This window comes from Solanum tuberosum, unplaced genomic scaffold (genome assembly GCF_000226075.1).
Source record: "Solanum tuberosum cultivar DM 1-3 516 R44 unplaced genomic scaffold, SolTub_3.0 scf00187, whole genome shotgun sequence".
Classification (NCBI taxonomy): domain Eukaryota; kingdom Viridiplantae; phylum Streptophyta; class Magnoliopsida; order Solanales; family Solanaceae; genus Solanum; species Solanum tuberosum.
In genome coordinates, this window is record NW_006239111.1 from 39,729 (window position 1) to 49,475 (window position 9,747).

A 9,747-nucleotide genomic window follows, 5' to 3' on the forward strand; every position below is an offset into this window, starting at 1 on the left:
TTAAATTTTACAAGTTTAAATTTCAATCTTTAAAAGTTTAAAAGTTTAAATTTTACAAGTTTAAATTTCAATCTTTAAAAGTTTAAAAGTTTAAATTTTACAAGTTTAAATTTCAATCTTTAAAAGTTTAAAAGTTTAAATTTTACAAGTTTAAATTTCAATCTTTAAAAGTTTAAAAGTTTAAATTTTACAAGTTTAAATTTCAATCTTTAAAAGTTTAAAAGTTTAAATTTTACAAGTTTAAATTTCAATCTTTAAAAGTTTAAAAGTTTAAATTTTACAAGTTTAAATTTCAATCTTTAAAAGTTTAAAAGTTTAAATTTTACAAGTTTAAATTTCAATCTTTAAAAGTTTAAAAGTTTAAATTTTACAAGTTTAAATTTCAAACTTTAAAAGTTTAAATTTCAAATTTTTAAAGTTTAAATTTCAAACTTTAAAGTTTTAAAAGTTTAAGTGTCAACTTTGTCATTACTCATTTGAAAATTGAAAATGTAATAAAATAAAGACGTGTATTAAAATTGAAGACAATAATTAAAAAAAAAAAAGATTAAGGCGTAGCTTATATTTATTAATAAAAATTTAATAGTATAATTTGAGTTACAAAATATTAGTAAAGGAGGACCTAATCTACATAACCATCTTCTAGGAAGGGTTCTATTTGAATTAAACCTCGAATTTATCATACTAATAGTTCATTGTATCAATCAAGTTTTGTCTTAAATCATTTAGTATTTCTCTAGTAACATGATCTGGAATTGGTTGATCGACTAGTTCCTCCAATGCATCAATGCCGTCATCACTATAATCTTCCAACATTTCATCACTATAATTTTCAAATTTGGTAGGTAAAGCTGGACGTCCATAACTCCTTCTCTCAGCATTAATCCAATCTCTAAATAATACTGATATCTCCAAGTTGTCTGCTCCTAATGAATATCTATGCTCTCCAATTTGATATCTTGATGAACTAAAAGCGTCTTACGAAGCTACTGAAGATGCTTGAATAGCTAACACATATCGAGCCACCGGTTGAAATTTTGGAAATTCTTTGCCGTGATTGGTCCACCAATCTAGAAGATCAGGTAAACCTTGTGATTCCTTAATAGTTTCCGTACACTGATTAATATATGCATCAAAATTATTTTTTTCGTTATGACTAAGTTCAAGATAACATTCTAGCATATCATCAATATTTTCTTCACTATATCTACACCTAGAAGTTTCACGTTCTTCATTACGTACTACATTTATTCTACGAGAATTATACAAGTCATACAATTTTCTAGCTTCAATTTTTATACTATCTTTAACTTCTTGACAACTAGGTGTTTCAAAATCTTGAATATCTAAATTTAAATATATTTAACCATTCGTGATACATCTACATCTTTGTAACTTGGGTGTAAAAAACAAACAGTTAAATAAATTTGAGGAATAGGAAAAAAATATTTTTAAAATTTTTGAATCAATGCTTTAAGAGAATCTGCAAATCTTGGTTTATTCTTGAATTATAAAATTTACTAGAAATAACACAAATATTTGGTAAAACAGAGCAAATAGTTGGATAATAAAGTCCAAAAAATTGTTTTGTAGCTAAATAAAAAACTTTTAAAAATTCTATAAATTCTTTTACGTCATTCCAATCATTTTCATCAACTCTATAGTCCATATTTGAATTATGATCAGTCCAAACCATTTGTAAAGATTTCTTATATTCATAAGCAACTTGAAGCATTTCAAATAAAGAATTTCATCTAGTACACACTGATTTTGGAATTTTTCTAGGGTGAAGAATTAAATTCACGACAACGATTTTCAAATTCTCTACGTCTAGACTTTACTTGACATTTAAAAATAAAATGACATGCAGTTTCACATTTTATGCAACCATTATTATACATTGTTATACCATCTCTAACAATCAAATTATATATGTGTGCAGCACACATAATATGAAAACCATCAATATAAATAGGGCAAAAAGTCGATTTTAGTATATCAACAGCATATGTATTATTAGAAGCATTATCTAGAGTGACACTAATTACTTTATCACAAATTTCATAGTTTTGTAAAACATCTAAAATAGTTTGAGTTATGTAACTACCAGTTTTATGCATTTCACAACATACATAACCTAAAATTCTTTTTTGCATAATCCAATTTTCATCAATCAAATGTGCAGTAATAGTGAAATAATCATTACCATTAACACTACGACCCATATCAAAAGTAATAGCTATTTTACAAGTATTATAATAAAATAAACAACGAAGATATTGAAAATGTTGAGCTTGATAATCAAAAATAGCCTTTTTAATTGTATTTCTAGTAAAACCTTTAAAATGTGGATTATACACAATTTAACGAAGATATTTAAAATGTTGTGCTTGATAATCAAAATTAGCCTTTTTAATTGTGTTTCTTGTAAAACCTTTAAAATGTGGATTATACACAATTTGAATATAATGAATAAAATCGAGATTTTCAGCAAAACTAAAAGGCAAGCCCATAACAACAATCATTTTAGCTAATTCTTCAAGATCTTTTTCTCTACTATATGAGCGTTGTGTACTAGCGCCAATAACATTAGAAGGGTTTAATTGCGATTGGATCATATTAGAGCCCCCTACTCCTACAGATGCACTAGGAAGGATGATACCATTCTTTTTAACTCCGGCTACAACTTTAGCATACAAAAATTCATTTTTACAACATCCCATTAAATGATTACTCAAATGTCCTGTACCACCCTGTTTTCCCACAGTTTTATGATTCATTCTATGTTTACATTTATTGCAAATAACTTGTGTTTTATCTTCACTTTGAGTAAAAAATTGCCACACAATAATTTTTTTAGCACGTTCTACCTTGGGCCTACCCTGACTAGGATATACGGGGTGGGGGGGGGAGCAGGACAACAAATGGGAGCGGGAGCGGGCCTACCCTGACTAGGATATACTGGCTCAGTTTCATAATCATCATCATCATCAAAAGTATTAATATCATCATTAACATTATCATGTTCTACTTCTTCTTCTAATTCTTCATCAAAATTATCAAACCTTGCTTGTAAAGATTCATGATAATGATCTAATTCATTATTACTATCAATATTAAAAACAGTTTCATCGACATGCGTAAAATCTTCTGTATTTATTCTTAGTTGTGCTACTTGTCTAGTTTTAGATTTAAAAGAACTATCATTTTTTTTATTTTTCTCAGAATTACCAGTAAATAAATTAGTTTCCGCATCAATAACAGTTCTTTTACCATTGTCAATATTTTTTTTTTACCAAAATCCATATTAAAATATGAAAAGTGAGTAAATTATATATAATATGAAAGTTAAATGCAAACAAATCAATAAGTAAATAAGTAAAGACTATAAAGATGAAAGTTGGAACGAATTTATCAAACGTCTACTTAAAAAAGTAGATGAAAGTTGATAGATGAAAGTTGAATCTTGAAGCTTGAAGGTTGCTCCAAAGACCTAACAAGTTATCCACCAAATCTTTCAAACTAATATAATTTGTAAATTAATAGAGAATTAGAGATTAGAGACTTGAGAGTTGAGAGTTGAGAGAATAGAAGATGAAGAATATTTGTGAGTAAAAGTAATGAAAGTTTGGGGGATTTTATAGTTAAAAAATAGGACGAAAATGTAAATTTTAAAACTTTAGGGTATTAAAAAAGTTATTTTGGGGGGTGTGGGAAGGGGGTGTATGGAGATGTTTTGGGGGGTTAAAGGCTGAAATAGCTGTTGGGTGGGGCCCAATAGCCGTTACCCAACGGCTACAATATTAATTAATTAAAAAAAATTTAAACTGTCGAACCGGACCAGACCCAGAATCTAAACCGGCACTTTCCGAATCAGGATTAACCAGTAATTTTTCAATTTTCGTTCCGTTACCCCTCCCGGTTCCCCTTTATTTCGGAACCAATCGGAGCCTGCCGGAACAGTATCGGACCGGGACGGAATGGTACCGATACCGGCACCTCCCGGTTCCACTGCCTGGCCTAGGTAACAGGGTTGGGTCCTTGATCAATTATCGGGCTTAATTTTCGAATCATAAATTATTTTTCTAAAGAGTAATTTCTAGTCTCTAACAAAAAATAAAAGGTATTTTCTAAAAAATATTTTTTCATTCATCAACCAAACATTAAAAATTATTTTCAAAAAATATTTTCTAGTCACTAACAAAACATGAGAAAATAAGTTAGAAATCCACTTATTTTCTAGGAAAACATTTTCCTTCGTACCAAACACACCCTTAATATTAATTTATTTTCCCTATATAATGTTAAACGTGTTTAAAACAACAATTTTTTTTGAATCTTTTGATTTTTGAATAATTTATAATTAAGAAAATATAATACATTATTTAAGTAAAAATGAAACCTATATCAAACCCTCTTCTCTTTATTAATTTTTTGTCATTTCAAATTCAGCAATAAGTCCGTTTCAACAGCGGAATGCCCAATTCTCTCTCTCTCCGGCAAATCGAGCGGTAAGTAAAGAAAACCTAATTCCTTATTTCGTTTTTGAATTTTTCGTTCTTAGGCAAAAAAAAAAGTTTTAAATTTCAAAGCCATTTACCAAAATCAAGTTTTGACTTTTTTCAATTGATTTATGATACCCCTTGTTTGATACATCAGGTCTCGTGTTTGACAGAATTATTCTTATGTTTGGTAAGAGATTGTAGAACAATACTTATTGATATACATGTGACATAGTAAGAATCCCAATTTTTTTGATGAATTAATGAATAGAAATGAATATTCTATCATTTGATTTAGTCGCACACTTGAAAGATAGCCCATAAAGTCACGGGAATAGTTGGTTTATTGATACGGACCCTAGGGGAGTGGAATGGATTTAGAAAATGCATTATCTACCTTAAATTGTTTGGAATCGAGGGATAGTTGATGTTGCACACTACTAATTTTATCAGGGTGGGTTATAGTAGACGGCACACAATGTTGGGTGCTATATTCTGTGCATGTATTCACTTTGGGTTGTATAAAATGGCTAATCTTTTATTGAGGAGAGAATTTTCTCGAAAGTAGTTCCTGAGGCAAACTGGGGGAAATTTCACTAGATGAAATGTTATGGAGAATTGACAGAGTCACAACTATGAATTGGTCTGTTGTTGCAATATCTTGTGTTGTGCTTTGTGTGAGTTGCTAATATGTTTTCTTTTTGAAGGTCTTTTTTCTATCTGGTTTATTAGTTGCATAGTCATGATGGATCTTGATCTCAACAAGTTCAGAAGTGGTAGGATTTTTGAGGTATTAAACTTCTTACAGTATTTGCTCCTAGATTGTTTTTTCCCCTTTGCTTCAATAATGTTATACTTTTATCAAATCAAATGCAAGTAACTGGTGAGTAAGCTTTTAATTATATAGTGAAACATTTTATTTCCATATAGCATATCTAGACATTTATTGGTCTTCCCAATGAAAGATTGAGAACTTTATTAGCCCTTGGAATTTCTGGTTTTGATGATGTTTCCGAGGGTCATGGAAACTAGAATTTTAGAGAAAACCTTGTTTGGTGCAAAATCAAAGCTTATGCATCGGGTGACTTTCTTGTCGTCACAATATATTTTGAATGATTAATTTGTGGTTAAGATATAAGGCTGATCCTTTCATCTAATACTGCATGAGTGGCACTCATATGGATCCATTATTTTATGTACCTATAGAGGAATTTATCTATTTTCTTTTTTCATATATCGCCTAGCAAACATTTCTATTGCCAATTTACTGAAGTAATCATCTTTTCGTTTTTTTGAAATATATGTTAAGGACCTATACATGATATCTTGGTTTGTCCTGGATGCTCTATGTTTCTTGTACGTTTTAATTTTTTTAGTTTCACCGTGCTCTCTCCCTATTTCCCCCTTGAACAACGGGAAACTCATATGTGTACATTTAAAGTGTGATCTGGTAATACCTTTCATAGTTGTGAGTTACTGGGTTAGCGTGATCTTTTTAATCTGAAATCATTTATCTACATGTTGAAAGTGTAGAAAAACTCTACAACAAGCTCTTTAACTGTACCACCACCTATGTGCAAAAACTCATTTTCGATTGAGAAAAAACTCCATATTGATTGTTCATGCTACTATATTCACTGTCTATCAGAGCTTCATGATGAAAAGGATAGCTCGTGAGGTTTAAAGCAGTGATAGATTAAAGTTGGAGCTTCACGATGCTTCTGATCTTAAATAGATCAGTTGATGAAAGTCTTAAGAAGGCTGCCTCTGACATGTATTATTGCTTATTTTTATTAGATTTTGCTAAGCAATTTGTGCTATAGAAAGAGTTTGTTAAATTTTTGACACAAATTAGAAGTGCTCACTTTTGGAAACCTTAAAGGGCCAAAAATGCTCAAGAGCATATTTGAGGAACTACTTTTAACCTACACCCAAACATAAGTGATATTGTTTTTTTCTTGTTCCTAGTGATTGAATTATCTTCGATGTTATGTTTTTGATAATTTTTATTGGCAGAATTTGAAAATATGAAATGCTCTTGAAAATTTTATCTAAAGTTTTGCTTTACGGATGCTTATACATTCTCTCTATTGGATATTCTTAATCTGAAATTGAAATTTCCATCATGTGTGCCTGTTGTTTTGTGTCTTCAGGATCTAGAGGACTTGGTGGTTCAGTTGATCTTCTAGACCATTATAAACTTAGGAAACATCTTGATTTTTTATGTAAGTGATCATTACCACCCTTTATATCTGAGACAGAATACCTTAGGAGTGTGGTGGGGGACAGAGAAATAAGGAGAGGTGAAGGGATGGAACTAGATCAGCTGTCCAAAAGCTCCTCCTATGAGGGACACAGATGTGTACACTTGCATTCCTTTTGGCTTGGATCTACTCACGGATGCTTTTCGGCTCAGAGAAACATGATCTGTTGATCTTCCATCGGTAAGAATCCACCTTATAATCCTTGATGTGCTCTCTTACTGTTTTGGGAATGCTAACTCAAGGATCCGTTTGCTATACTAATGCAGTCTTGTCGTAAAATTTCCCAGTAATTTATCTTTATGTTGTTAATAGGCAGGTATTGGGTTACCTTCAGGTGCATCAAGGCATAAAAAGAACAAACACAAAGATAGGTCAAGGAAACAGGATCGTAACAGTTGAATTGATAAGGATCGCATGCCAATCAGGGATAACAATAAGGAGAAAAATGGGAGTAAGAAGCAGAATCATCGTCCAGATTTGTTTCTGAGACAGCAAGTATAGGTAACACATAACCCGGGTTTCATTTTTGTGATAGTGGTTAGATCCAAGATAAAAATTTGGCTTCTTCTTTCAATAGCAATTTTGAATGGTGTAAATGATTGTGCTTGGCTTGCAGACTTGAAATTAATTTTATGCTTCTTGCCATGAACAGTTGCTTATATTTTTTCATGTTCAATTCAACATATAATATTTCAAATGGAACTCTGTCAGCATAAAATGTGAAGTGTTGAAGTTGTTTTGCAGTTAGTGGTACATAGGGTTGAGATATTTGTTGCAATAATTGCTGCTATGGCTTTTTAGGTTAGTAATGTTATCCTTCATGAATTAGATAACTAACAGAGATATTTATAGAGCTTAGATTTGTATGGAAGTCAAGTTGATATGTTTTTAGATAACTATATTGTGTTGTTAATTGCTCTTTCAGAAGCCAATAACTGATGGCAATGGAGGTTTTTCTGGTATCCAGCCATACCAGAAAACTGAGTTAAAATAAGGTAGCTTTCATCCGACCTGGTAATAACAAATTTTCTTTATATAGAAAGTTCACAGTAATGTGTGGTAACTTAGCTGAGTAGCCACAAATTTTCTTTATTTTTCATTTCTGGCACGTGAATAACGGCTTAGTAATTTTCTAAACTCATGACATATAATGCCCCAAGATCTGAACAAAATTGAGGATTTTCAAAAATGGTAGAAAATTGCCTTTCTCATAGTCAAAATAGCGGGGATGATTATCATACATATCTTTAATTAAGGGCCCCCAAAGTTGCACATAAACAAAATAACTTGAAAAATGAGCTAGATCACTATTAAAAACAAGGGAAAATATGACGGAGCCAATAATCGTTGCTTTTGGAGCGATGCCTTTTGCGACGCTGGCCATCATTTTTATTTTCTTAAAAACTTTTTAATTAGAAGTGACGGACAGTGACTATGTCTGTCGTTATTTTTGACGGATTTTTGTTTTAAATATATATAAAATTAATAATTTAATATATGTAGGATCGTCATCCATTGCTTTTAATTAAAAAATAATTATTTATAAATTAATTAATAATGACGCCGTCCATCGTTCTTAATTAATTTTAATTTATCAATTTTTTAAAAATAAGCATCGGACAACATCGGTTTATTCATCGCTTTCGGTCAAAGTGTTTGGTCAAATGTTTTTAAAAAGTGATGTTCGTCACTTCTCTTAAAATATCTGGAAGACCAGACACGAATTTCTCATTTTTCCTGATTCCCTCTCTCTTCTCCTCTCCTCTCTAAACTACCACTACCACCTTGTTGTTCTTGCCGCCTGCTCCGCTTCCGCCGGACGCCATTAGTTGTGCCGCTAGTGCCTGCCTCTGCTGCCTTAGCCCCTCTCTCTCTTCTTATTAAGGTAAGAGTTTTAAATTTATGTTTAGTTTTTTTTTTCCAGATTGATTAATTTTTTATTTATTAGTTTATTCTATTTAGTTTGTTGAATCTATGTTATTACTATAATTACTTTGTAGATTTGATTGTGAAATAGTGAATAAAGTTATAATTTTGATTTTAGGGCTTTAGTTTGAATTGAAATTTTTGAATTCGATGTTGAATTGAGTATATTGAGTTGAAATAGAAGTGGTTTTGAAGTTAGAACTTAGAACTAAGATAGACTTGAATTTTTGAACTTAGAAATAATTGAATTTAGGATGTTTGAAGGTTGAGTATAGAAAAATATTGGATAATATGATTTTTGAAATTTAGAACTAATTAGAAATTAAATATTCTATGTCATGAACTTGAATTTTAGGATTTTTGAAGTTGAACCTATAAATTTTGAACTTTAGACTTTAAAACTAATTAGAATTTAGAACTTCATGTTGTCATGAACTCGAACTTTAGATACTTGAATTTTAGTATTTTTAAATTTAATTATACTTGAAATTTGGAATTTTGTACTTTAACTTAGAAAATTTCAACTTGAATGTCATGAACTTAGAAGTTAATTGGAACTTGTAATTATAACTTATAACTTAATTAGAACTTGAACTTAGAACGTTGAACTTGAAATCTTGTTGACTTGTAGTCATTATGAACTAATTACGCTTAAACTTCAGAAATCTTGAATTATTGTAGGATTTATATATGAACTAAAGTTCACAACCTAAAGTTTATATATGAATCCACAATAATTCAAGATCTCTAAAGTTTAAACTTAGTTCATAAAGACTGCAATTCATCAAGATTACTAAAGTTCACAACCTAATAAGTTCATAAATTCTATAATTCAAGATTTCTAAAGTTCACAATTTAAAGTTCATAAACCCTACAATAATTCAAGATTTTAAAAATTGAAGCTTAATTAGTTCATAATGACTATAATTCAACAATGTTTCTAAAATCAACAAGAGCTCAAGTCCAAAGTTCTAAGTTCAAGTTCCAAATTCATGTTATAATTAAATTCCAAGTTGTAATTACTGATATACCGTGAGTTTACGGTATTTCTAATA

General features: G+C 30.3%; 1 long non-coding RNA gene across 3 annotated transcripts; it reads left to right on the forward strand.

Moving 5' to 3' along the window:
• Positions 1-5,083: 5,083 nt before the first annotated feature.
• Positions 5,084-7,714, forward strand: LOC102578238 (uncharacterized). Of its 3 annotated transcripts, none has more exons than XR_001474354.1 (4): positions 5,084-5,292; positions 6,656-6,946; positions 7,079-7,267; positions 7,692-7,714. It is a non-coding gene; the product is annotated as an uncharacterized lncRNA (long non-coding RNA). The 3 variants fall into 3 exon arrangements; XR_001474353.1 differs by lacking the exon at positions 7,692-7,714 and adding an exon at positions 7,511-7,542; XR_367859.2 differs by lacking the exon at positions 7,692-7,714 and adding an exon at positions 7,478-7,499.
• Positions 7,715-9,747: the final 2,033 nt, after the last annotated feature.